At 46.0% G+C, this 27,697-nt stretch overlaps 1 protein-coding gene across 2 annotated transcripts in view; it reads left to right on the top strand.

The window, feature by feature from the left end:
- The window catches only part of EXOC3L4 (exocyst complex component 3 like 4), a 198,414-nt gene that overhangs the window by 20,351 nt on the left and 150,366 nt on the right, over window positions 1-27,697 (top strand). For both annotated transcript variants that reach the window (XM_053284297.1, XM_053284296.1), the window contains one exon: window positions 10,459-10,567. The gene's annotated coding sequence lies outside the window, so the exon portion shown is untranslated. The remainder of the gene's footprint in view (window positions 1-10,458; window positions 10,568-27,697) is intronic.

Below are 27,697 nucleotides of genomic sequence, written 5' to 3'. Positions count from 1 at the left end.
TGCTCAAAGGTGAGAAAGTTTAACTTGTGCAATGGTGGACTTTCTGTAGCTGGAGGTTTCCAAAGAGGCTGGAAAACAAAAACCATCTCTCATGAGTGCTGTAGCGCATGGCTGCACAACTTCAGCCCTCCTCCAGATGTTGGTCTATTGCTCCTGCCATCCCTAACAATTGACCATCATGGCTGTTGATGTTGGGAGTTGTAGTCCAACAACAGCTGGAGGATGAAAATTGTACAGCCTTGCAGCAGAAGTTTGCTGCAGTGAGCAGGGGGTTCAGTTAGAGGACCTTCAAGATACCGTCCAACTCTAAAATTCTATGATTTCAACCATTAAAGTTGGCATACTCCTGTGGGTGACCCTGTTTTCACACTCAGGATCACTACCTTAGCATCCCTGTCTTTCACTCTTACACAATGCTGAACATCCTTCTTTAAAACATCTTAAAATGCAGCTCTTTAGCTTTTTATACTTTTCAGTTTTTAGCTTTTAAAATAACCTTTCATTTGAACCTAATAATGATTGTGGTTTTTAATCTGACAACCTTTTTGTTTGTTTGTTTAATTTAGTTAATTTGATTACTTTTATTGTATCTTGTGTCTATCTTATTGTTGTGAGCCACCCCAAGCAGTAGTGCACTGGAGGGGTGGGGTATAAATATTCTAAATAAATAAATAAATAAATAAATAAATAAATAAATAAATAAATAAATAAATAAATGGCTAGGGTGTTGGACAAAAACTGGAGAGATCTGGGTTCAAGTATGCCTTTCACTAGCAGTCTTGCAACAGAGACTGGACAGACCTCTTTTGGGGTTCTTTAGCTCAGGATTCCCTCCACTAAGTAGGGAATTAAACTAGATGGCCTATGTCATAAGAAGATAAGAACAGACCTGCTGGGTCATGCCGAAGGCCTACCTAGTCCACATAGTGGCCCACCAGATGCCCCTGAGAAATCTACAGGCAAGAGGTATGTGCATGCCCACTCTCTTGCTGTTGCTCCTCTACAACTGGTATTTAAAGGCAGCTTTCCTCTGAGGCTGGAGGTAACCCATAGCCACCAGAGTAGTAGCCAATGATAGGCCTGTGCTCCATGAATTTGTCTAAGCCCCTTTTAAAGCCATCCAAGCTGGTGGCCATCACCACATCCCATGGCAGAGAATTCCATAGATTAATTATGCCAGGGGCATAGCTAGGGAAAAGGGGGCCCGTGTTCATCCCTCTCTCTGGTGGCCCCCCAGAGTGAGGGAGATAATGAAGAAAATAGAGAGGGGTGGATCTGGAGGGCCCTCAGGAACTGGGGCCCCCGGGTTCTTTGAACCCTTTTGCTCAATTATAGCTACGCCCCTGAATTATGCACTGTATGAAAAATTACTTCTGCTTGTCAGTTCTAAATTTCTTGGCCTTCCGTTTCATGGGATGACCCTTGGTTCTAGTGTTGTGAGAGAGGGAAGAAAAAACCTCTCTGTCCACTCTCTCTACTCCATGCATAATTTTATACACCTCTATCATGCCTCCCCATAGTTGCCTCTTTTCCAAACTAAAGAGCCCCAGATGCTGTAGCCTTGTCTCATAAGGAAGGTGCTGCAGGCCCCTGATCATCTTGGTTGCCCTCTTCTTAGCGTATGACCTTTCTTGACTATTGAGATTTAGGCTAGACATTAGGAAATATTTCCTAACTGTAGGAGCTGTTTGAGAGTGAAGCAGTCTGCCTTGTGCAGTAAGGTGGTTTCCTTAGCTGGAGGTTTTCAGCAGACTGGACAGACATCTGTAAGGCATGCTGTCGCAGTTTCATGCCCTGAGCAAGGGTCAGACTAGAAGTCCTCCAAGGTCCTTCCAACACTATTCTTCTATGGTGCACATGATCTTCAGCATTATGGAGCCATAACTCTGGACCCCAGGACTTCTGCGGACTTCAAAGGCAAAGCCAACACTGTTTTGAAGCTGCAACTGTGGAAGCAGCATTTCGGGAGGTTTCCCCATTCAAAACAGGAGAAACTGCCAACATCAGGACTGAGCGGGGAGGAGTCGCTTTTTCCTCCTGCCTTTAACACTTTCCTCCTGCCAAAGTCCCAGTTCAGATCAGTCCCCTCCATGGTGAAGCTGTTCACACAACCAAACAATGGATAGGACAAGTGCCCAATCCAGGTTTGGGAGCTGTGCATGCTTCTTCCAATTTTCAGTTGCGTGGGAGCAAACAATTACGTAGGAGTAAGGAGAAGTGGTTGTGTGGAAGACAGAAGCTGGGTAGGACAGCATCGTCCTATTCATTTTTTATACTCAGCACGCATTGGACCACAGTAGGAGGAAAAGCTGTCCTATTCAGCTCCCGTCACCCACACAATCACTTCTGCCTCTTCCTACCTAGTTGTTTGCCCCTACACAACCAAAAACTGGGAGTGTGCACAGCCAGTTTTGAGTTATGTGAACAGCCTTGGTGAGTATTTATCAAGGCAAAAAATGTTGCAGTTTCTTCATCTTCTTTTGAGGGGTAGAAGTGATTAGAAATATGGCAGGGGGTACAGTTAAAGCTCCCTTTGCCTGCAGTGGTCCCAATCCATGGGGGCCCTGATCCAGCTTAGGGATGTGCACAGAACTGTGGAGGTGCAGTCTGGTGCTGGCGCACCAGACAAAATAGCCTCCAAACCGGTTTGGGCACATCTCTAATCCAGCTGCTGTTGTGTTCCCAGCCTTGCTCAGACACATATCTTACATGTGTGTGCACCCTTGATTGTGTGTCCATGTCTTGGGACACCAATATATTTGGTTGTGTCACCCTAACCGTAACCCTAACTCAAGGGCAATTACTTGAGATTAGAGTTCCTATGCCCCGCAAAATTCCAGGTTCATCTGGATTTTAAGCATCTCATCCAGATTGCTTAGTCCACCCACATTCGTCTAGATTTCAGCTTTCATTTAAAAAACAACAGCAACAAAGCTAAATTCTAGCACTTGTAGAAGCAGAGTTATGGAGCAAAATGTGCAGTCACTCATCTGCTCAAAAATTATTTTCAAGCCAATTTACATAATTTGCAAATTAGGAAACCGGATTTGGAAAGCCAAGATATGGCAACCCTACTTGAGATGCTAAGGCAAATCCTTCTCCGCACTGCAGCTAACGCTATGTGTCATTGAGTGAAGCAGGTAACTATCAGCCTGGTAGAGTGCGCTAAGAATTACTAGCACTAATCTGCAAGCTCAGTTGGTTATTTTGGATCATGTCCAGATAGTGAAGCATCACCTCAGGGTATCCGATAGAGGCAAGCAAGGACTTTGTAAAAAAGAGTATAGTGTATTTTCTACTGGCACAATACAAAACCCAAGTATTTGGCAGTAATTGTGATGAAGGAGCCAGGAGGGTGATGAGAGAAGATGGGGAGCAGCTTCGGGAGCATCAGCAATGAAATCTTGCTGCCTCTTGGCCAACAGCCAGCCTAAAGAATCTTCTTGTGGAAGGACATCTGCAGATCCTGGCGAGACAGGATTGCAGGAAACTTGAATTCTTTCCTGGAGTTTGGGGTGAGTTCAAAGGGGAAGGAAGCCCGGGCTTTTTGGCTTCAGAAAGGCTTAGCCAGGGAACCATGTGTTAGCCTGAGTTAGATTACTTAATTTTGTTGCTATGTAAATCCTTACAACTGGTCTGTTGTGTTTTATTTTGTAACGTAACCTGCTAAAACTCTAGCCTGAGCCCTTTTTATCCAACCAGGGGGCTGTAGAAGTCTCTGTAACCTGTAAAGGTGCTTTTAAAGGTTCCTTGCAACTGGGGGTGCTTTTTGAATTATCCTAGCAACTGAGTAACCACAATTTTTAAAGCATGCCACTTCATAGGAACATAGAAAGCTGCCATATACTGAGTCAGACCATTGGTCTATCTAGCTCAGTATTGTCTTCACAGACTGGCAGTGGCTTCTCCAAGGTTGCAGACATGAGTCTCTCTCAGCCCTATCTTGGAGAAGCCAGGGAGGGAACTTGAAACCTTCTGCTCTTCCCAGAGCAGCTCCATCCCCTGAGGGGAATATCTTCCATTGCTCACACTTCTAGTCTCCCTTTCATATGCAACCAGGGCAGACCCTGCTTAGCTAAGGGGACATGTCATGCTTGCTACCACAAGACCAGGTCTCCTCTCCTTGGTATACTTCAAATACCAGCTTGGGTGTCCTTTGGAAGTAATCTTGTAAAGTACTGAGTATTTCTTTTTACCTGGAACTCAAAGCTGAGAAAGCCTCAGACTGAAGCAGTCTGTAGTATTTTGAATAAAAGTTTTTCTCTCTCTTTTCTTTATATTTCACCTTCCTCTGAGTGGATTTTTAACTCAGGAAAAAGGGGTTTTACTCTGGTGAAAACATGCCTCAATGTTAATTGTTCAGCAATCTACTAAGTTTGCTCTTCACGTGTAGACTGCATGTGGAAGGTTTTCTGTATTTTTCCATTGGTAAACGAAGGAGAGTTTCCCTGGAATTTCATCCACGCCAGGGAGGGATTAAATTCTGTTAAGAGTGGGTGTGGTGGCAGCAATGACCAAGAAATGGTTACATTTTAAAGGAATCGCCTTTGTTGAGCAAATATGGAAGGAATGAATTAGCATTTGCCTTTCCCTCACATGGATTTCCCTTTAGACAAAGGCTGGGCTTAAATTCGCTATTCCCTACAAGGACAAAGAGTAGTTTATACACTTAAATATACATATATTAGAAAATTAAAAAATATGGGTTCAAGTGTTCATGTCAGTGGCAGTGTCATATAGGAACATAGGAACATAGGAAACTGCCATATACTGAGTCAGACCATTGGTCTATCTAGCTCAGTATTGTCTTCACAGACTGGCAGCGGCTTCTGCAAGGTTGCAGGCAGGAATCTCTCTCTGCCCTATCTTGGAGAAGCCAGGGAGGGAACTTGAAACCTTCTGCTCTTCCTGGAGCAGCTCCATCCCCTGAGGGGAATATCTTGCAGTGCTCACACATCCAGTCTCCCATTTATATGAAACCAGGGCAGACCCTGCTTAGCTATGGAGACAAGTCATGCTTGCTACCACAAGACCAGCTCTCCTCTCCACATGTTTCTGTTTACCTTTGCCTTCACTTTCCTCTGCTTCCTCTCTTGAGTTCCCTCAGTCAGATTTCAGATTGGAAACTCCTCAGGGCAGGAACCTGTTTTACTGTGCTGTGTAAAGCACCATTCCCATAGCTCCAACCAGAGCCAGAGGAAGATGGGGGCGTTCACTGGGCTGACTCCTTCACAGTAGCTTGCCACCATCCACTTTATTTTGATGTGGGGAAACCCACTCTCTATATGAGATTTCAGGGGTGGGGGTAAAGTGACAAAATCCTTCCTAGAAGGGGCTGAGCATTCCTTGGGTGAAGACAGCAATTGTCTCTTCATAAAGCAAATTGTAGGAGAGAGAATTTTTATTAACAAGGCAATTCGGATTCAAGCAATACTGTACAATAAAAGAAAATAACTTCCCTCACATGTCTAACTGAACTGGTCCCTATCTTATTTCTCATAGGTAGGGACCTTCCTGCTCTCTCCAGCCTCCTAGGCTGCGGCCTCCCATTTCCCCAGCGACTTCTCATCCAGCTGTTACCTCCGGGCACTCTTGGGACAGAACAAGCAAAAGAAAAAGCTTTCTCTTCTTTTGCTGGTGGCTATGAGTGTAGATCCCACCCAGTCCTCAGGACTGATCCTTCTGTAAAATTAATCCTTTAATTTTCTCAGGCTTTCCCCCTTATTAGGAAAGGCCGACCCTCCCAGCATTTGATCTAAGTGAAGCCTAGTCCTCCCTCAAAACCTGCCCTCACTACAACTGTGCACATTGATGGTGCTATATTAATAATAAATAGCAACAATAATAAAATAATTGCAGCCTTGAGGACTGGAAATAGACTTTTCAAAGGATCCAAGCTGAGATCCCCATGATCACAGATTTTACATCTAGTATTAATTTATTTCCTTGCCCAGGGGAGTCAAGCAGCATATGCATAGTCTGGTTATAGGAAGCAGCTTCTTTAGCACCCATTAACACTTGTATCATATTTGTATTGTACTTCTATATAACACCTGTATTGTACCTATATTGTATTCCAGGATCCAATATGATATTGTATCTGAATCATACCTTTATAATACGTGTATACTCCAGCAGCCATTAACACAGTGTGATATCGTACCCCGGTACCCATTAACACTTGTACGGTATTCAAGCAGTTCCCACTGTCCTGATATTGTCATTCTGAGTATTTGTTACACAAAAATTTGATTTGCAAGTATACTGTATGCCAGCCACCATGATGACCTGAGCTGTAAATAAAGTATTTCAAAGGAAAATAGTAAGAACAACAAAGTAGTAACAAAAACAAAAACAAAAAAAACACCATTAGGGAAGTTCTGACATGGTTTCATAAAAATAGACCACTGCCATCTGCTAATGCTATTTCAAGGACTGTGAAAGAACAATGCCTGTCTTATTTGCAAATATTGGGCCAACACCATCAGTTTTATTACATCTCTTTTGTATGTAATATATACAGTCTGTATGTGTTTGCATGGAAAGATCTGGAAGGCACACAGCTGTTCAAAGCTTACTCAGCACATATCTGTGTGACACACTTAAATTGGTTCAATAGTAATGCCCTCTCCCCTAGGGAACCATGGGAACTGTACAGAAGGATCTCAATGTTTGAATGGGATCTGTTCCCTGCTGCAACTGTGGATGCGGAGGAAACTGTGAATATCGAGTCATTGGGGCTATGGGATCGCAGAGGTTAGGGTCCCGGTCATCAGGAAAATGATGGAAAATGATAGAAAATTGGCCAAATTGGGGGTGGGAATGTGGGGAGAAGCTCCCTACCATGCTTTGCTGGACCCCTGAGTTACGCTGTGCCCCCCCAATTGCTGAAAATCACCTCCAAATTGGCCGAACACCATCAGGTTTTTTCTATTTTTTTAAAAAATGGAGCCATTTTGAGGCTCTGAAACAAAAAAAGGCAGCTGGAAATGACCTCCGTGGTCATTTCTGGCCACCCCCCCCCACACCCCCCCCCCCATGAATATGCAAGGTCGGTGTGTTCCCTGCTTTTTTCCATGCATGCCAAGGTCAGGTGTCTTTTACCTGACCATGGATACGTGAATCTACGGATAATGAATCCACGGATATCAAGGTCATCCTGTAGTTATGTGAGGGCACTGGGATCTTAACTCTCAGCACCTTCACAAAATAATAGTTCCCAGGATTCTTTGGCAGTAGCCATGAGGTTAAAATTGGCAAAAAAGTGGAATAGATTTTTACTGTATGTGTATCTACCGTATCTGCCTATCTGGTCTCAGTGAGAATAGGTTGGTGCAGTTTAGAAAATGGATTCATTTTATGTATTAATGGGGTTTTTTTAACCTGTCTGTCCAAAATATTGGACATCCAATGCAACTAAATAACAATGAATAATAATGATAACAGTATGCCTGTTGCACTGGCTGCCGATATGTTTCTGGGCAAAGTACAAGGTGTTGGTTATTACTTTAGCAACTTCAGGAAGGGAGTATATCAACTGAATAAAACAAACAAATAAAATAACAACAATAGAAGTAAAACCATGTTCAACTAAAATGGACAAGAAACAGCAGACCCAGAACATTTAGGGGAGGCAGAGCAAAAAACAGTTCTTCAGACTTCAAGGCTGGACGTGCAACAGAAAAGCAAAAGAGGAGACAGGGAGAGAAGGAGGGATTTGCGCCTATAGGTTGGGCTAGAGAGGGGTGCCACCCATAGAGTTGGGCTGGCTAGAGTGGTGCTGCTGCTGGCTCTGTTGTGCTGCCAACCACAGCAGAGGTAAGCAAATCGCTCCAAATCTGCCACTCCCACCGATTAACCACCTGAGCTGATTCACGCCATGCTGCATGGTAGGGCTGCTCTGAGTATTATGCTATCCAGATGATAATCAAAGGCCAGTCCTGCATTGTCTGTCTTTCTCTTGATAGCTTGACAAGTTTTCCTTGGTGATTGCTCTGCATCCAGGGTCATGGGCAGTGGAGAAACAATGTTGATGAAAGTCCATGCTTAGATTTTTTGGTGGCCCGCCATCAACACTCACATGCCATAGCCTGCTGCAGCCCCCACCACCACCACTGGCCTCTGCAACCCCTGCTCACCACCACCTCCCATTATACTGCCATGATGCAGTATAATGGTGTCTTCAGCCTGGCGTGAGCCCATCCCAGTGAGAACAGGTACCAGGTGATGATGTCATTATAATGGAAGGCAACTGGCCACAATGGCAGTGGTGAGCAGAGGTTGCAGGGGCCAATGGCAAGTGAGCACTGCAGCTCCCCCCACCCCCTTCGGCCCATGTGCACAGCACATGGTATCTCAATTACTACTACGACTATGGATATTTATATACTGCTCTTCAACCAAATTTCTCCAAGCAGTTTACATAGAAAAAGAAACAACACATCAATAAGATGGTCCCCTGTCCCCAAAGGGCTCACCATCTAAAAAGAAACATAAGGTAAATACCAGCAACAGCCACTGGAGGGATGCTGTGCTGGGGTTGGATAGGGCCCCAGCCCTATGTTTTTACCCCTGGTCATGTGGCTTTATTTGTCTCATGCCTGGTGCTGCCATGTGAGAACATGCTGTATTTTTTCAAATGCTATCTCCTGTTTAGTGGGGAGCAAACCCTTACTACCAGCCCTGGTTTCACCACTAAAGCATGGGGTGGCAGAGAGTACCCAGTGAATGCACTGCAGGTTGCCAGGTGCTGGTGCTAATCACCAGCATGTGTCATGCCCTTGAGGTGACATACAAATAAACAGCAGTTTCCTAAACAAGGATTTACCTGGGTGTGGTCAAGGGGGAAAGGGGTGGCTGGGGTGGGTTGGGAAAGGGTTTGCTGTGTGAACGTGGCTGCTACATGTGAAAGAAGGGAATAGACAGAAGGCAATTGCAAGAGAGGAATCTTGGATCTTCTAGAGCAGGGATTCTCAACGTTGGGTCCCCAGATGTTATTGGACTTCAGCTCCCAGAATCCCCAACCAAAGGCCAATGGGGCTGGGGATTATGGGAGCTGAAGTCCAAAAACATCTGGGGACACAACGTTGAGGATCCCTGTTCTAGAGTATCTTAGCTGTTGATGTCCCTGCTGTACAGATTTTCAGTATACTCCTTCTATCTCTGTTTGAGCTTCTCTGAATCAGTCACTATCTGTTTTTTGGCATACCTTAACATACCAATTTGAGGCTGGAACTTCCTTCTGAGTTCAGAGATCTTTTGGAAAACTTGTCTTGTTTTTCCGTGTCTATTTCCATCCTCAAGGTCTTTACAGATGTCATTGCAGTATTGCTCCTTGTCTCTTCTAACAGCTTTCTGAAATTCCCTATTAAGTTCCTTTCTGAGGTCTTTATCTTTCTTGACTTTGGCTTCACTCCTCTTCTTGGCAATTTCCACTGTCTGTTCTGACATCCATTTTGCTTTCTTTTGTTTCTTGGTCTTTGGCAGTCTCTTTTCACATTCATCCTTAACAACATCTTTGATTTCATTCCACAGTTCCTCTGGTTCCCTATCAATGAGGTTCAGAACTTCAAAATGGTTCCCGATGTTCTTCTTGAAAATGGTGGGTACATTTTCAAGATCATATCGTGGAAGCTGGATAGCTTTGTTTTTCCACTTTAGCTTGACTTGGAACTTGCACATGCTCATGTTAACCGCCCAGAGATGAAAGTTTGGGGCGGTGTACAAATGTAATAAACCAACCAACCAACCAACCAACCAATAAATAAATAAGCAGTTTGTGATTGATTCCACAATCGGCCCCATGCCATGTCTTTGCTGTTATAACTGAGCTCTTCCACCTTGTTGCACCAATAATGTAATCAATTTGATTCCTGTGTACTCCATCTGGTGATGTCCATGTGTATAGGCGCCGCTTTGGTTGTTAGCAATGAAGAGATCATTGGCTTGGCAGAAACTAATAATAAGTCATTCTCCTGCTTTGTTTCTGTTTCCTAGGTATATAGACTGACTGCTGCCACGATGAGGCAGCATAGCAGGATTTGAGGGGGTGGGCATTGGAAGGTGCTGGTACCCGAAGGCCTCTGTAAAGCCCTAGTGAGGCTGCCACAGGCTGAGAGATCTTCCAGAATGAGGAGTGTGGATTTTCCTTGAAAATCCTAACTGGATGCTCAAAATCTTGCACAAAGTTCAGGTCCTGCCAGAATGAGGCATAAGCTCCAATGTATTTTTGACCAAGCACGACCCATTTAGACCATTTCTCCAGAGAAATCTTTCTATTCAGCACCGCTCCTTAAATAGAAGCCGAGTTGTCAAATTGTGATAGATAAGCACCGGGCAGGCAGAGCAAACAGCAACCCATTCAGTTTTCTGCCCTTCAGTCAAATTAATGCCATCCGAGCCACACAGCACTGGAAAAATTGGGCTTTTATTTGAAACGTGTTCTCTCATTCTGCGCAGAGAACTCCTGAGACAACTTGGGATTTCAACTCCAAAATATCCCCTTGGCAACCAGAGGAGACCACAAAAGAGCGGAGGCAGGATATGAAAATTGTGCCTGAAGTGAAAGGTAGGTGGAAACCATTCAATTTAGTGGATGCTAACTACACAGCCCCTCATCATTTCCCTATCAAATGCAAAAGGAAACAGCGTCCCTTACAAAAGGCTGCCCAATTTGCTCTGTTTGGTGTTTTGTCGGACAGCTGGGCGGGAGGTGGGAGGGCCAGGCTGGGACCCTGCTGCCATCTGCTGCACATGAGTGGCAAACCAGATCTTCACTGAAGGTCCTTGCTTAGCCACTGAGCAACAGTGAGTATGAAGTATCACTGCTACACTGTGCTGTTGCCATTCTGATGAGAACCAGTGTGGTCTCGTGTCCAAGCCTGGGAGACTTGAGCAGAGGCGCTCTTACCCCTGGACTTTGGGGCCAAAGTCCAGGGCCTCCACAGCCCCGAAACACAGGAACATAGGAAGCTGCATTCTACCGAGTCAGACGATTGGTCTATCTAGCTCAGTATTGTCTTCACAGACTGGCAGCAGCTTCTCCAAGGTTGCAGGCAGGAATCTCTCTCAGCCCTATCTGGAGATTCCAGGGAAGGAACTTGGAACCTAGATGCTCTTCCCACTGTAACACTATCTTCCAGTGCTCACATGTAGTCTCCCATTCATATGCAACCAGGGCAGACCGTGCTTAGCTAAGGGGACAAGTCATGCTTGCTACCACAAGACCATCTCTACTCTCATATCCTTTTTAGTCTGTCCCAGATAGTGTGGTTGCCTGGTGGAGTATAATGATACTTAATTTGCCGGGGGGGGGGGCACTCCAAAGGCCTTTAGGTCCAGGTTCCAAATTTACCTAGATGCACCTCTGGACCTGAGTCCCAGGATGTAAGTACAGGATTCACACGAAGTGTCCAGACAGAAGGAGCCTCCTAACTTTAGATGATCTTTGTAGGTAATGATGAATATATGATGGAGCTTGTATAGCAGGGCTTCCTAACCTCGGGTCCCCAAATACTGTTGGACTACAACTCTCATCATCCCCAGCCACAACATTGTGGCTGGGGGTGATGGGAGCTGCAATCCAGCAATATTTGAGGACCCAAGGTTGGGAACTGCTGTTCTGTAATTAATGGCTGACATGTCCTGCAGCATACCCCGTAGAGTGATTGGGCAGAGGGGTGAATTATGGTGAATAGAAAAGGTGTGAATTCTCATTCTATCATAGCAAATGAGATATTTTTCAATTAAACAACTCTCATGACCCCACTTTCACTTTTTCACACTTTCCTTTACTATGAATAATATGAGGAAGTAATCAATTTAGCACACTTCACCTTATGAAGACAAACCTCATACAAATAAATTCACCATAATTCACCCCTCTGCCCAATCACTCTTAAATTGGGGATGGGTGGTAGCCTCCACCCATTAGGCACTATCTACCAGCCCACCCCACTCCTTTGGGGCAGATCCACTTTCTGCCCCCAATCTGCCCCAAAGACACCCAAACTTCAAAAATTCTCAAAAAATCAGCCCTCTGCCCAATCCCCCTGAAATTGGGGTGGTAGCCTCCACCCATTAGGCACTACCACCCCACCCCACTATTTTGGGGCAGATCCACTTTCTGCCCCCAAACTGCCCCAAAGTCACTAAAACTTCAAAAATTCTCAAAAAATCACCCCTTTGTCCAAACCCCCTGAAATTGGGGTGGTAGCCTCCACCCATTAGGCACTACCATCACACCCCACTATTCTGCCCCAGGCCCCACTTTCTGCCCCAATATGCCCCAATATGCCCCAAAGATATGAAATTTTCAGAAATTTACCAAAAATCAGCCCTTTGCCCAATCCCCCTGAAATTGGGTGGTAGCCTGCACCCATTAGGCACTACCACCCCACCCCACTCCTTTTGCCCAGATCCCATGCTATGCCCCTGAACTGCCTCAAAGTCACTAAAACTTTAAAAATTCACCAAAAATCAGCCCTTTGCCCAATCCCCCTGAAATTGGGGTGGTAGACTCTACCCATTGGGCACTACCACCCCACCCCAAAATTTTGCCCCTGGGCCCCTTTTTACCCTTCCCGAATCGATTCGGATTCGGATTCGGATTAAATCCGAATCCGAACCAAATCAAGGGTGATTCGGGTGACCCAGATTCGGGCACAAAACAGAACAGGGGTGATTCAGTTCGGGTCCGAGCCAAATCACCCGAAATCCCAAATTGCACACCCCTACTAAGCACACACACAGAGAAGAAGCAGGAGGCGGAGTGTGGATTCTATGATAGCATATTAGAGTGGATTGATGGTGTCTCATTGAAAATCTCATTTGCTATCATAGAATCCACACTCAATACCTCAGAAACAAGAGAACCCTGTACCCATGGGGGTGCCCCTACCAGAGATCCCTGTACCCCATGGGTTAGAAACCCATGGGGGTGGTTGGCACCCTATGTGCACTACACCACCACTTGCTCTGGGCCACCCCAGCACCCCCATGTGCACTTATAGGGCTGCTGAAAGCTCCATTATAACTTATTATGAGGAAAAACCTTAAAGACGCGTAAACTTCAAAAATCACTTAAAAATCACCTCTTTGCCCAATTCCTTTCAAATAATTCTGATAGCTTCCTTGCCCACCCTAGGAACTACCACCCACCACACTGCACTCTACGACACCCCTTTCCCCCCGACGTGAAGCTATACATTTGCTGCAATCCTAATTATTCTCTATGAGGAATTCAAAAACACTTAACAATTCACCAATAATCAGAGGAGTGTCCAATTGCCTTGAGATTTTTTGGGTGGTAGGCACCCATGCCTGTCTACCACCCACCCTGCTTTTGTGCTCCTAGGTCCTCCACAACAGGGGATATGGACTGGTTCGGGTCCCATTATACTCAATGAGAAAAATAATTAAAAATATTTCAAATATTCATAAAAAATCATAGGGGTGTCTGATTGCTTCAGGGTTTGCATGGTTGTTGGCACCCATGAGTGCTCCACAATAAGAAATAATGGCCTGGTTCGGGTCCCATTATATCCTATGAGAGAAAAATAAAAATATTTTTCAAAAATTCATAAAAAATCGTACGAGTGTCTGATTGCTTTGGGGTTTGGGTGACAGGTACCCCTGGGTGCCAGCTACCATCTGACCAATTTTCAGCTTTCTGAACCGATCCTAACCAGTCCAAACCGGTTCGAAACGAACCACCCCCAGTTCGGTTCGGATTCGAACCGAACCAGGGGTGGTTCGGTTCGATCCGAACCTCCGAACCGGAACCGGTTCGGACCGGAACCGGTTCGGATCCGAACCGGTTCGCACATCCCTAATACCCCGGGTGGTGCAGATCTGCCCACATTGCTGCAGGGCTCTAACACACAAGGAGTCGGCTCTATGCAAGAGAGCTGATCTGGTACAACTTACCTTTGCATGATCTCTGGTCACATGCCATTCATATTGGGAATAATGCAAGTAGTGTGTGGCCTGTGATCGCACAAGGGTAAGCTGTACCAGGTCAGCCCTCTTGTACAGCACAGTCTCTGTGTGTGTTAGAGCCCTGCAGCAGTATGCAACTAGGGTAGCCATATTCAAGCTCCCAAAATCCGGGCAGCCTAATTTGCCTAGTATGCAAATTATGTGGCAGCTAATTTGCATTTTTATTTATTTATTTGACAGACTTGTATACTTTCCCCTCCTCCTCTGCCCTCCCATGTGATCAGATCCAGAGTAAAATCCGGGCAATCCAGGCAGCACATTTGAAATCTGTGTAAATCCGGGTGGAATTTAGCAGCCGGGTGGAGGAGCCAAAATCCAGGGTCTACCCTAAATTCGGGGGGGGCACCCTTTTGCAACACACAATTGCCAAATGTAAGCACACCCAGCTGCTGAAACTGGGTAGGATTTGTCTCTTACCCAGTTTATGACAGTATAAATTGCCCTTATGACTCTATCATCTGATACTTTGCTGTAAAATCCCAGTCCGGTGGATGGAGGAGTGAAAGCAGGGTGGGAAATACCTTGTGAGGGGCACCCACTACCCCTTGGAGTCACCCCTGTTAAAAGCATGTGCATGTTCTCCAGGACCCCTAACTGATTCTGATGACAGAATTCAGATTTGTGAGCATGCTGAAGACCCCCACAGTCATACGGGTAATCCAGAATCCAAATGCACTGGGACACACCTGTTGAAAAGACTCTGAAGCCATCATTTCTTCTTTCCATGTCCTCCCCCAACCTTTCCTGCTTGAATGGGTGTTAATGAGAATCATTTGGCTGTATCATCTCCCTTCCATACTGTTCTCGTCTTTGGCGATGCAGCCAGTATCTCTGCCAGCTAAGCAGGTCCCTGCACAACCGGCACCACAAGCCACACCACGGAGCCCTTGAAATCTTGCCGCTCCAGCACGATGGTGCTGTGGGAGGGTGGCCTTGCCTAAGTTCCTCGCAGTCTGGTCCCTGGCGCTCTGAAATGGAATAATCATTAAGTGGAGAGAAAGGAAAGCAGGGTATTGTTTGCCTCCCACACGATCGCTTTGAATCACCATCTGGTTGGCACATCGTGCCTTTTAGGCCTCTAATGACACACCAAGTCCTGGGAGTTAAATAGGGTTAAATACGCACCATTCAGAACTGGCAGGAGGAGGCACCATTAATCAGAGGAATCAAGGAAAAATTAAGCGTTCTCCCTGCATTATGCAACGAGGCTTTTGCGAAAAAAGAACCGACGGGCCTTTTTTATTTTATTTGTTTAAAGAAAACTTACAGGGGGGGAAACATCTATAGTATTTTCTCCAAGGAGACTAAGCTTACACAAGCTGCAAGTTGTACACCTCTTTCTTCCCCCCCATTCCCATCGCTGTGTAGAATGAACTGGAGAAACGGAAATTGGGGGGGGGGGGTGCTTGGGTACCATTCCTCTACCCAGTGGACTGCATACACAGTGATGTTCATCTGCAATTGAGGGCAACACTTCTCCTGACTCTTGTGCTATGTAGACATTCAAAGAAGCATACTTCATAGGCGGCGGCAGCAGCAGCAGCAGCTCTCAAAGGGCTGAACGCGTTAATGCAGCAGCTGGAGAGAGACTGTAAGCTTACCAAATAAATACTTGCTGAAAAAGATATCTGACAGCTCTCATCTCTAATAAGCTTGCTTAGAAACCATTAAGCAAGACTGTGTGTGCACTACAGACACATTAAAATTCTGTGCCAAGCTAAGCCAAGCATACAGATATGTGGCTTTCAGGCACCTGTGGCCACAATTGATCCAGAACACCCTCCAGAAGATGTTTTGGAGCAGACAAGCAGTCACTAGGCTAATGCTACATGCCAGTATAGTATAATGTGTAGTTTGACCAGCCGCAGAGCGAGGCTGGTGGCGGCCTGTGTTTGGCCACTGCCGCGGCCCCTGGCCCCGCCCTCACATCTGACATCAGATGCAGGGGCCCGGATAGCCACACCCCCGCATCTGGCATCAGACGCGGGAGGCGTGGCCTCCCTCCCAAATGGGACCTTCCATTTGGAAGGCAGAAAGGCCCATGCTGCATTGGGCAATGAGGGCAGGAATGACTCTCCCTGCCTTTAAAGGCAGGGAGAGTCGCTCCAGCCCATACTGGCAATGCATCAAGGACCAATTTGGTCCCCAAACAGGGCTGTGCGGCCCCTTTTGGGAGTGAAATAATGCCCCCCCCATCTGACATAAGATGCAGGGGTGTGGGTCAGAGCTGCGAGGCGCGGCCACTGATTGGCAGCGGTCCGGGTTCTTTGAACCCGTTCACCCAATGGTGGCTCCACCACCCCTGAGTTCTCTATCCCTCAGTGAGGTTCCAAAGAAGTTCAAGGTGTGTATTCAGGCACAGTGAGTCAAATGTACACGGTCCCTTCAGGTGCAAGCCAATTTCCAGATTTTCTTCTCCTTGTCATAAGAACAGCCCTGCTGGATCAGGTCCAAGGCCTATCAAGTCCAGCATCCTGTTTCACACAGTGACCCACCAGATGCCTCTGAGAAGCCCCACAGGCAAGAGATGAGGGCATGCCCTCTCCTCTGCTGTTGCTCTCCTGCAACTGGTATTTAGAGGCATCTAGCCTTTTAGGCTGGAGGTGGGCCCTAGAGCCAGCAGACTAGTATCCATTCAGACCTATCCTCCATGAATTTGTCTTTTAAAACCATCCAAGCCAGTGGCCATCACCACGTCCCATGGCAGAGAATTGAAAAGATTAATTCAGTTCTGAGTGAAAAAGTACTTCCTTTTGTCAGTCCTAGATTTCCTGGCATTCAGTTTCATGGGGCGACCCCTGGTTCTAGTGTTGTGAGAGAGGGACAAAGATTTCCCTCTGCCCACTTTCTCCACACCATGCATGATTTTATAGACCTCTATCATGTCTCCTTGTAGTCCCCTTTTTTCCAAACTAAAAAGCCCCAGATGCTGTAGCCTTGCCTCAAAAGGAAGGTGCTCCAGACCCCTGGTCATCTTGGTTGCCCTCTTCTGCACCTTTCCCATTTCTGCAATGTCCTTCTTAAGATACAGTGACCAGAACTTTACGCAGTACTCCAGGTGTGGCCGCGCCATAGATTTGTATAAGGGCATTATAATATTAGCAGTTTTCTTTTCAGTCCTCTTCCTAATGATCCCTAGAATGGAATTTGCCTTTTTCACAGCTGCCACGCATAGAGTCGACCCTTTCAATGAGCTCTCCACCAGGCCCCCAAGATCTCTCTCCTGGTCAGTCACTGACAGCTCAAACCCCACCAGTGCATATGTGAATCTGGGGGGGGGGACGGGTTGGCCCCAATATGCATCACTTCACACTTGCTTACATTGAACCACATCTGCCATTTTGTCACCCTCTCTCCCAGTTTGGTGCGATCACAGTACTGCGAATCCGTCTACTGTCCACACTGACTGGCAGCAATTCTTCCGGCTGCCTCTGCATCTAGAACCATATTGTTTACACTGACTGGCAGTAACTCTTCAGGGTGTCAGGCAGGGCACAGTCTTTACAGTCCAAAGGACTGAACTGGGGATCTTAAATTTTTTTTTTTACATTTTCTATCCCGCTCTTCCCCTGTGAAGTAGGTTAGGCTGAGAGAGAAGTGACTGGCCCAGAGTCACCCAGCAAGTATCGTGGCTGAATGGGGATTTGAACTCAGGTCTCCCCGGTCCTAGTCCAGCACACTAGCCACTACACCACACTGGCACTGAGCTACCTGTCCCTCTGCAGTGAACGTGTTCCTTGCCTTGGGCATAAGTGCTTCACCCACATTCACAAAAAAAGACCCTTTTTAAGGAGGGCGGGTGGTGCTCGTCACCTCATGGAAGAAGACCCATCCCTACCTCCTCCACTAAAGAGATTAAGAAACTTAAATTGCAGAACGCAAGAGCACATATTCCTGGGGACTTTTGACATTATAATTGCTGATCAGGACCCATATTGTACACGCTAGTAACTTAGCAAGATGAAGTTACCATGCCAACTCACAGGCTACCTTTCCTCCCCCACAGGAGTAGGCAGCATTCCCTCAAGAGCAGAGAGGAGGTGAAGGGGGGGGAGTAGCACCCCCATCAAATCCCCTTTGTTGGCATTAAACAGGCTACCAGGGGCATAAAGCAAGTGCAAAGTGCAGAAGAGGGTAGCATTAAACAGGCCACCAGGGGCAGATAGGTTCATTTTTAGTGGGCAAACCATACACCAGCTTTGCCTCAGGGGGGCGTAACGACTTGGATAAACAGCATCGGATAAACAGCAAATGTGCAAACACAAATTTCAGCCAGCACTAATACAATTCAAATTCAAATTCAAATTGCAATGCAATAAATGTGTCATAACAAAATGCATCAAAAGGTAGCTGAAACAGAGAGCACCATACGCATCAGAGAGGGTCAAGAGCCTTCCCAAAGAGTCAGATTGTGATTTATTTAGTATTTTATTGATTGATTGATTGATTGATTGATTGGATTTCTATACCGCCCTTCCAAGAATGGCTCAGGGCGGTTTACACAGAGAAATAACAAATAAATAAGATGGATCCCTGTCCCCAAAGGGCTCACAATCTAAAAAGAAACACAAGATAGACACCAGCAACAGTCACTGGAGGTCCTGTGCTGGGGGTGGATATGGCCAGTTACTCTCCCCCTGCTAAATAAAGAGAACCACCACGTTAAAAGGTGCCTCTCTGCCAAGTTAGTGGGGCCCTAATTTGGCCCCCAAAGGACCATGGTGTTTGATTTCAATAGGTCTCCCTGGGGAGGGCATTCCAGAAGGTTGAGACCAGCATGGGAAAGGCCCTGCTACACAAGTGTCAAAAGTTCAGCTGCCCCCGACCTCTTCTGTTGGTGGTTGCCTTGCTTACATATGAACTTAGGAAGCTGCCTTATACTGAGTCAGTCCATCTAGCTCAGTACTGTCTACACTGACTGGCAGCGGCGCTCTAAGGTTTCAGGCTGGAGTCTCTCGCAGCCCTACCTGGGAACCTGTGACCTTCTGGATGCAAAGCAGGTGCTCTATCCCTGAGGGATATGGCCACATCCCCAAAGGTGGAATACATGGGTCTCCCATTCAGGCACTGGCCACACCAAAACGTATTTAGCTTCAGCAAGGTAGCTGTACTGTGTGCCCTTAGACCATGCGCCTTCCCTTGAGGAGTTCAGGAAGACACACATTGCATATCTCATGTTTCTTCGCAACAACCCTTTGAGATAGATCAACATGCCCAAGGCCATTTTGAGTGCTTCGGAGCTAAAGAAGGATTTGCACCCCAGTCTTGCGACTCCCCCTTCCACAGGAAGCCCTCTGTTCCATCTGAAAATAGGTCCCTGAGGGTTGTGCAGCCCTCAGGGACTTATATACGTGTGCGGGGGGGAGGGCTCCCTGGGGAATGAGAAGGTAGCAAAAATCGTCCCTTCTTTACTGCACCGGTACAGTTAGTTGGGAAGTTAGAGTGCTGGACTACGACCAGGGAGACCCGAGTTCAAATCCCCATTCAGCCATAATACTTGCTGGGTGACTCTGGGCCAGTCACCTCTCTCTCAGCCTAACCTACTTCACAGGGTTGTTGTGAGGAGAAACTTAAATATGTAGTACACCGCGCTGGGCTCCTTGGAGGAAGAGCGAGATATAAAATGTGAATAATAATAATAATAATAATAATAATAATAATAATAATAATATTCTGTTAGACTGCTTTCTCCCTCTGCACCAGTGCCTCATTGCTTTGTGTGTCAGCCACTGCCTTTCTCTTTCGACCCTTTATCCCAGAATGAAGGGTTTCAGAACTCCTACCATCTCGCCATATAGCATAGCATAAGGGGGGGGGAGTTTATTTCAGGGTGAAGTTAGAGACTCTTCACGCCTATAAATAACATATAAAGTGGTGGATGCCTGTCTCCAGCTAATCTGGGTCCTTTCCCCACCAGAGCCTCAGTTCTTCCTGTGTGCTGAGCTCATCTTTTCATATAGCTGGCTGTTAACCGAGTGCAAAATAGAAGGACTATTCAATTAAGTGCTGGCATGGCCTCATAGTTGGCAGTGATCTTTATGTTCCTGGCACTGCATGGAGCCTGAGCACAGCAGAAGGGGCTTGTGCCTCTGCATTGGGCTATAAATGGTGTCAATATTGCTGTTTATTTATAAGGTGTACAGGGCAGCGGTGTGGCAGTGGAACAGCGAATTCTGCTCAGATCAACTACGATAAAACAAAAGTGGTAGTTTTTGGTACCAGAAGAATCAAACAGAGATGGGCAATTAACATTCAGCAAATAGAGCAATGCCCCTCCTTTAAATATTTGGGTGTCTCCTTTCAGAAATCTTTCAGATTTTCAGATTTAAACCTTTCAGAAATGGTTTAGTCTGTCTTAATGCAGCGCTATTAACTGCACGACATACAGCAGGGATCATTTAAAAATTCTTCTTCTCTGGCAGGGGTGTGTGTGTCAGTTAATCTCTCTTGCACTCAAAATATTTCAGGGCAAAGCAATTCCGCAGCTTTTGTCTGGGGCAGAGATTTGAGTGTGAAATGTGAAAGTGAGTGAGAAATCAGAAACAGTCCAGAATAATTTCCTAAAACAATTAAACAAAACATTTAAAATGGTTTAATTTATTTAAGCCTTGCTGAATAGGTGAGAGTTCTTGCAAAAGTTGCCAGAGATAATGAGATTGGCAAGGACTAGAGACAGGGCCTTTTTGATTGTAGCCCCCTCGGCTTTGGAATGCTCTCTCTGTTGAACTTCAATATGATGAAGAAGAAGATTTATAGACCGTATTTCCACAAAAGTTCCCCAAGTGGTTTACATACATACATACATACATATAAATAAATAAATAAATAAATAAATAAATAAATAAAATGAATGGCTCCCTGTCCCCAAAGGGCTCACAATCTAAAAAAAGAAACATAAGATACGTACCAGCAACAGCCACTGGAGGGATGCTGTGCTGGGGATGGATAGTGCCAGTTTCTCTCCCCCTGCTAAATAAAGTTAATCACCACTTTTAAAAGGTGCCTCTTTGCTCAGCTAGCAGGCGTAGAGAGGCTCTTTATTTTTTATTCTTTGTTCCAATCAGTTCTTAATGTGTAAATCTGATTTCAAGTGGGTCTAGTTTTTAACTGAATTTTTATTAATTTATATTATTCTATCTGTTTAATTATTTTGTCTTTGTGAGCTGCCCTAGGCTGTATATTACTGGAGAGATGGGATATAAATATTTTAAATAAATGAATATTCCCACAGGGAGTGTGTTCCAAAGCCTCAGGGAGACCATAGAGAAGAACTGGCCCTGAGTAGGGATGTGCACAGAACCAGTTCGGAGGCCCTTATACGGACATCCAAACCGGTTTGAATGTCCAACTTGCGCATGTGCAGCGGACACTTCCGGCCACTTCCAGTCCGTGACGTACCGGGACAGCAAAGAGGTATGCTGCCGCTCCATGGGACCAATTTTAATGTGTGTGTGTTGGGGGGGGGTAAGAGCACCCTCCTCAGTCCTTAAAGTATCCCCCCTACCTTCGAACTGGCAGTTGCCAGTTCTGGGCACACCACTAGCCCTGAGCCGCCACCAGATGAGCCAGAGGCAACTGTAGATGGACCTCCCCAGACAATCTCAATAGGCAGAAGGGCGCATTTATTTATTTATTATTTATTTATTACATTTATATCCCACTCTTCCTTTAAGGAGCCCAGAGCAGTGTACTACATACTTAAGTTTCTCCTCACAACAACCCTGTGAAGTAGGTTAGGCTGAGAGAGAAATGACTGGCCCAGAGTCACCCAGCAAGTACCATGGCTGAATGGGGGTTTGAACTCCTTCTCCTTTGGAGAGGAGAGCTGGTCTTGTGGTAGCAGGCATGACTTGTCCCCTTAGCTAAGCAGGGTCTACCCTGGTTGCATATGAATGGGAGACTTGATGTGTGAGCACTGCAAGATATTCCCCTCAGGGGATGGAGCCGCTCTGGGAAGAGCAGAAGGTTCCAAGTTCCCTCCCTGGCAGCATCTCCAAGATAGGGCTGAGAGAGATTCCTGCCTGCAACCTTGGAGAAGCCGCTGCCAGTCTGTGAAGACAATACTGAGCTAGATAGACTAATGGTCTGACTCAGTCTATGGCAGTTTCCTATGTTCCTAACTCGGGTCTCCCCAGTCCTAGTCTAGCACTCTAACCACTACACCATGCTGGCTCCCCCTGGCTCATAACAAAGAAGGGAGACAGGAAGTATACTGCTGTACATGTGTTGAACATGACATGCAAATAACTGTAGAGCTATGTGCATATACCATGATTCTGAGTCAAGTGCAGGAAAGGCATGTCATTTGGTGCTGGAGCAGCAACTCCACCAATCAGAGAGTTTTATTTGTTTGTTTAATATGCTGGCTTTACCTGGCACTGGGAAGCATAACATGTAGCTGTGAGATATATGGACATAGGGAAGGTGTTCTCCCAGGTGCCACCACAGAAAGGGCCTCCAGCTGAAGGAATGAAAAAAGGGAAACTTCTGTGGTGCACAATGTATCCACTTATCCTGCCCCAATGCATTTCAGTGCCCCCGATGATGTTTTTCCCTCATGGAAATGCTTTGGGAAGAATACATCGGCATTTTGTGCATTTCTTCATCCCTGCCTGGAAACATGCACACATTTGTTGCACTCCAGAGTAAAGCAGCATGGGCTGCATGACCCTCAGAACATATTTTCGGGGGTCACAGAGTGCTTCAGTCTGGTGGCTATGGGCCACCTCCAGCCTCAGAGGCATGATGCCTCTCAATACCAGCTGCAGGCCAGCAACAGCATGAGTGAGGGCATGCCTTCAGCTCCTGCCTGTGGGATTCCCAGTGGCATCTGGTGGGCCACTGTGTGGCACAGGATGCTGGACTAGATAGGCCTTGCCCCTGATCCAGCAGGGCTGGTCTTATGTTCTTATGTTGTTCTTCAGAGGGAAGGGGAGATCAGCAAAAAATCACCCCTACATGTGAGCACCCACATTGGTTTACTCTGAAATGCAGCAAATGCACATGTGCTTTCTTTGCTGCATGTGTGCTTCATAAGATTGGATGTTGGACACTGTTTCTTTCAACATTTTTGTCCTCCATGAAAAACTCCAGCTTCAGTTGATTGCTTTGCAAAAGAACAGATCTGCTGGATCAGGCCCAAGGGCTCTCTCGCCCAACCAGCAGCCTGTTTCCCACAGTGTCCCACCAGATGCCTTTGAGAAGCCCTCAAGGAGGAGGTGAGGGATCTGCCCTTTATCCTGGGCCCTTTCCACACAGGGCTTTGACCTCAAATCACCGCCAGAAGGGAGTGTGCGCGTTTGCGCATTGACCAGATTTACCCCAAAGTCCATAAGAGATCTTTGAGAGGACTTCACACAGAATTTGGGCTTTTCCTTTTGATTTCCACCTCATCCGGATTTATAGCCAGGTTTTTAGAATCCTGTATTTTAGTGAGTTCTCTGGATAAACTGGAGGGGCTGCAGTGAGGCACTGATGTAAAGGCTTCACATTCACATGATAAGAGCAAGTCAAGCTTCTGAAATGAAAATAAGAACCTGCCTTGCATTCGACCCAGAGGCAAAGAGTGAAAAAATCAGTTTTTAGGCAGCATAGCTAACTTTTTGCTCTTTGAAGTCTTTTGAAAGGGGGAGATCCATGGAGGAGAGAGGGTTTTCAGAGGGCTTTCCTTGCAGAAAATGAGCATGCAATCCAAGCTGGGAAGGGGGCTGCAAAAGCAGAGGTGATGCTGCTGGACCGCAGCATGGAGACAGGTGGCTTGCCCTTCCTCGCTCCCCCGGGATGGTGTCGGAAGTCAGCCAGCATGGAGGGCTGACACATGCTTGGGACTTGTGTGTTTGTGTGTTTGGGGTCATGGCGGGGCAGGGTGGGGTTAAATAGAAAGCCAAGGCAAGCTCGCAGGGCACAGGGTTAGCATTTGGCTCATGTCTGCTTTCGACGACGACTATGAATATTTATATACCGCTTTTCAACAAAAAGTTCCCAAAGTGGTTTACATGGAAATAAATAAATAAATAAAGAAAGAAAGAAAGAAAGAAAGAAAGTGACTCCCTGTCCCCAAAGGGCTCCCAATCTAAAAAAGAAACATAAGATAGACACCAGCAACAGCCACTGGAGGGGTGCTGTGCTGGGGACGGATAGGGCCAGTTGCTCTTCCCCTGCTAAATAAAGAGAATCACCACTTTTTAAAGGTGCCTCTTTGCTCAGTTCGCAGGGGCCAACTGTATTTCCATGCAATCCAGTCATCCCTTACCAACTGCGAGGGCTCCGTTCCAACAAAACTTTGCTGTTGGCAAATTTGTAGTTGGCGAGCAATTGAAATCAATGGGAAACAGAGGGTTAGGGGAACTGCAATCCCAAAAAGAGAGGAAAATCAAATAAAAAATACCAAAAAATTTCCCAACATTACCCATAATCCCTTCAAATCACCAAGAATAAGCAAGAGGAATGAAGAAAACTGAACCTCTAGAAATTTTGAACCAAAAACCCCCCACTCAAAGTCACTTTAAATCATGATGAGTTGGCAGGGTTAGCAAGAGGAATGAGTGGACTGAACCTCTAAATCCCTCAAAATCACTAAGATATCTTATCAAACTGCGGATGCTTGGGTTGCGGTTGCCGAGACTGGTCACAATTTCCCGGTCGCGGATACACAAAAACGTATTTGGGAAGACAAACGGATTGTGCAAGGGATGACTCTATGGTTGGTAGATTTCAACACCACCACTACCCCCAACCAAGTAAAGGCTGATGGCCAACAGGAAGTCCGATCCACAAACCAAATTAAGCAGAAGCATGTGGGCCACTGTGTGAAACAGGACGCTGGACTAGATAGGTCTTGGGCCTGACACAGCAGGGCTGTTCTATGTGTGTGTGGACTTCAACAGAGCCAGATCACAGAGGGTGTTTTAATTACAAAACCCTTGAGGGAAAGGGAGGAAAGGGAGGTGTGGCATTTCTCCTTCTCTAGGAAGCCATTGGCCACAAGGAAAACCTGGAAGCAAGCCATGTGGACATACACAAAAGAAAACTTGGAGAAGAGAGGGAAGGGGCTGCTTCCCAAATGCTGCGAGTCTCATTCGTAGTGGCTTCGCTTGTTGGATACTCCTAGAGCTGAAAGCCCTGTGTGAAAAAGCTCCTGCTGTTGCTGCCTTGCAAGTGGTATTCAGAGACATCATGCCTCTGAGACTGGAGGTGGCCTATAGCCCTCAGACTAGTAGGCATTGATAAACCTGTCCTCCATGAATTTGTTAAAGCCATCCAAGCCAGTGGCCATCACCACATCCCATGGCAGAGAATTCCCTAGATTAATTATGTGAAGCAGTACTTCTTTTGTTGGTCCTACATTTCCTGGCCTTTGGGAAAGTTCCCTCCCTGGCATCTCCAAGATAGGGCTGAGAGAGACTCATGTCTGCAACCTTGGAGAAGCCACCGCCAGTCTGTGTAGACAATACCGAGCTAGATGGACCCACAGTCTGACCCGGTATAAGGCAGCTCCCTATGTTCCTGTGTTCATGGGATGACCCCTGGTTCTAGTGTTGTGGGAGAGGGAGAAAATTTCTCTCTTTCCACTCTGTCTACTCCATGCACAATTGTATACACTTCTATTATGTCAGATATGCCCATTTAATTGCCTCTTTCCCAACTTCATGCTTTGAAGGGCATGAACAGAGATGAAAATATTTGCCCCCGTTCAAGTGGCAAGGGCCACTTTTTAAAGGTGGCAGTCTCCACTGGGCCCCACAACCCTCTTCCTCTCCCAGCAAGGATCTTAATAAGAAAGAAGGCGGGATGCTGATTCCTCAGCTGATTGGCTGTTGCCACTTCAAGGAGCCACTTTGCATTGCAATGCACAGTTCAGTCCCTTGCCCCCTTCCCCTTGACAAAGTGCCCGCGGAGGAGGAGAGATTGCACTGTGCAATATTCAGCACACAAAGTAATTTCTTATGAGGGGCATTTGTCGTCTTCTGGGAGCTTTGCCTCCAGCTTCTTTCTCCCTGAAAACTGAACCCCACGAAAACTTGGCACAGCACGAACACCCCCCTCCCCCCAGTTTGGTTTCCAGGTCCCGCACCTTTGACAAAGCGATTACTTGAATGGAACACAGTGCTGTGGGAGTTCTGTTCTCATTCCTTACATGGCTCTGATCATGTTGTGATGTACAATATGATATGTACTGTGTAATAATTCTGAAGCTGTGTACCCAACAACCAAGAGCCTTTAATCACAGCTTTAGAAAAACCTGAACAGCTTGTTAGAAAGATGTGACAAGTGAGATCTTGTGTTTGTTTTACCCCTAAAATAAAAATAGGCTCCTTGATGTGAAAAACGGCTGCCTCTTCTCAGGTTTTGATGCAGACTGAAACCGATTCAACCATTTATTTAAAAGAATGACTTTAGTGGGTCAGATAAAGTGGACATGATTGACACTTCTGTGTGCTGTGGTGGAAGGGTAATTCCCCCTCGCACTGAGCATTTCTTTCAATGTCAGTTTAGCAAGTCAAGCTGAAAGGAAAGCCAAATGCCAGAGAGAGAGAGAGAGCAATGTCTGTCTCTGAGAGCAAAATGAAGTTCGAAGGAAGCCAGGGGAGGAGAGCTGGTCTTGTGGTAACAAGCATTAATTGCTTGTTCCACAAGGCTTGTTCCACTGTCTCCAATGCTCTTTAACATCTACATGAAACTGATGGAGAAATCAACGGGAGGTTTGGAGTAGGGTGTTATGCAGGTGACACCCAATTCTATTTCTCTGTATCAACCTTATCAGGAAATGGTATAACTTCCCCAAATGCCTGCCTAGAGGTGGTAATGGGCTGGATGAGGGATAACAAACTGAAGTTGAATCCAGATAAAACAAAGTACTGACTGTGATAGTCAAGACCCAAGAGATAGACCTTCCTGTTCTGGATGGAGATACACTCCCCCTGAATGATCAGGCACATAGCTCGAGAATGCTCCTGAATCCAAAACTCTCTCTGGTTTCTCTGGTTGAGGCACTGGCCAGGAGCACTTTTTATCAGCTTCAGCTGATAAGTCAGATACGTTCATTTCTGGAGGTAAATGACCTTAAAACAGTGGTGCATATGTTGGCAACCTCCAGGCTCAGCTACTGTAATGCACTCTATGTGGGGCTGCATTTGTACATACAGAAGGACCTTGATATTTGCAGAGGTTCATTTCCTGGCTGCAACTGTGGATACGGAAACCATTAATATTGAGTCATAGGGGGCTATGGGATCGCAGGGGTCAGGTTCCCAGTCGTCTGGAAAATAACAGAAAATTATTGCTGAAATTGCTGAAAATCAGCAAAATTTTGGTGGGAAATGCAGGAGGAAGCTCCCTACCATGCTTTGCTGCTCCCCCTAAGTTGCACTGTGCCCCAGAATGCACCCAAATTGTCTGGAAATTGCCATTTTTTCCTTTCTTTTTTTAAAATGGGGTCATTTTGATGCTCTGAAACACAAAACAGTGACCAGAAATTAATTAATCAATTAATTAAATTATATTATATTACAGTTGGGGGGTGGCCGGAAATGACTGTGGAGGTCATTTATATTTGACACCCAAATCTATTTCTCTTTATCATCCTCATCATCATCACCACCATCAGGAAATGGAATTCACTCGCTAAATGTCTGCCTACGGGCAATTAATGGGCTGGATGAGGGATAATCAATTGAATCCAAGCAAGACAGAGGTGCTC

This window comes from Hemicordylus capensis, chromosome 1, assembly GCF_027244095.1.
Source record: "Hemicordylus capensis ecotype Gifberg chromosome 1, rHemCap1.1.pri, whole genome shotgun sequence".
NCBI lineage: Eukaryota > Metazoa > Chordata > Lepidosauria > Squamata > Cordylidae > Hemicordylus > Hemicordylus capensis.
The sequence above is the reverse complement of the archived record's forward strand: the minus strand, read 5'-3'. Positions and strand labels throughout refer to the sequence as shown.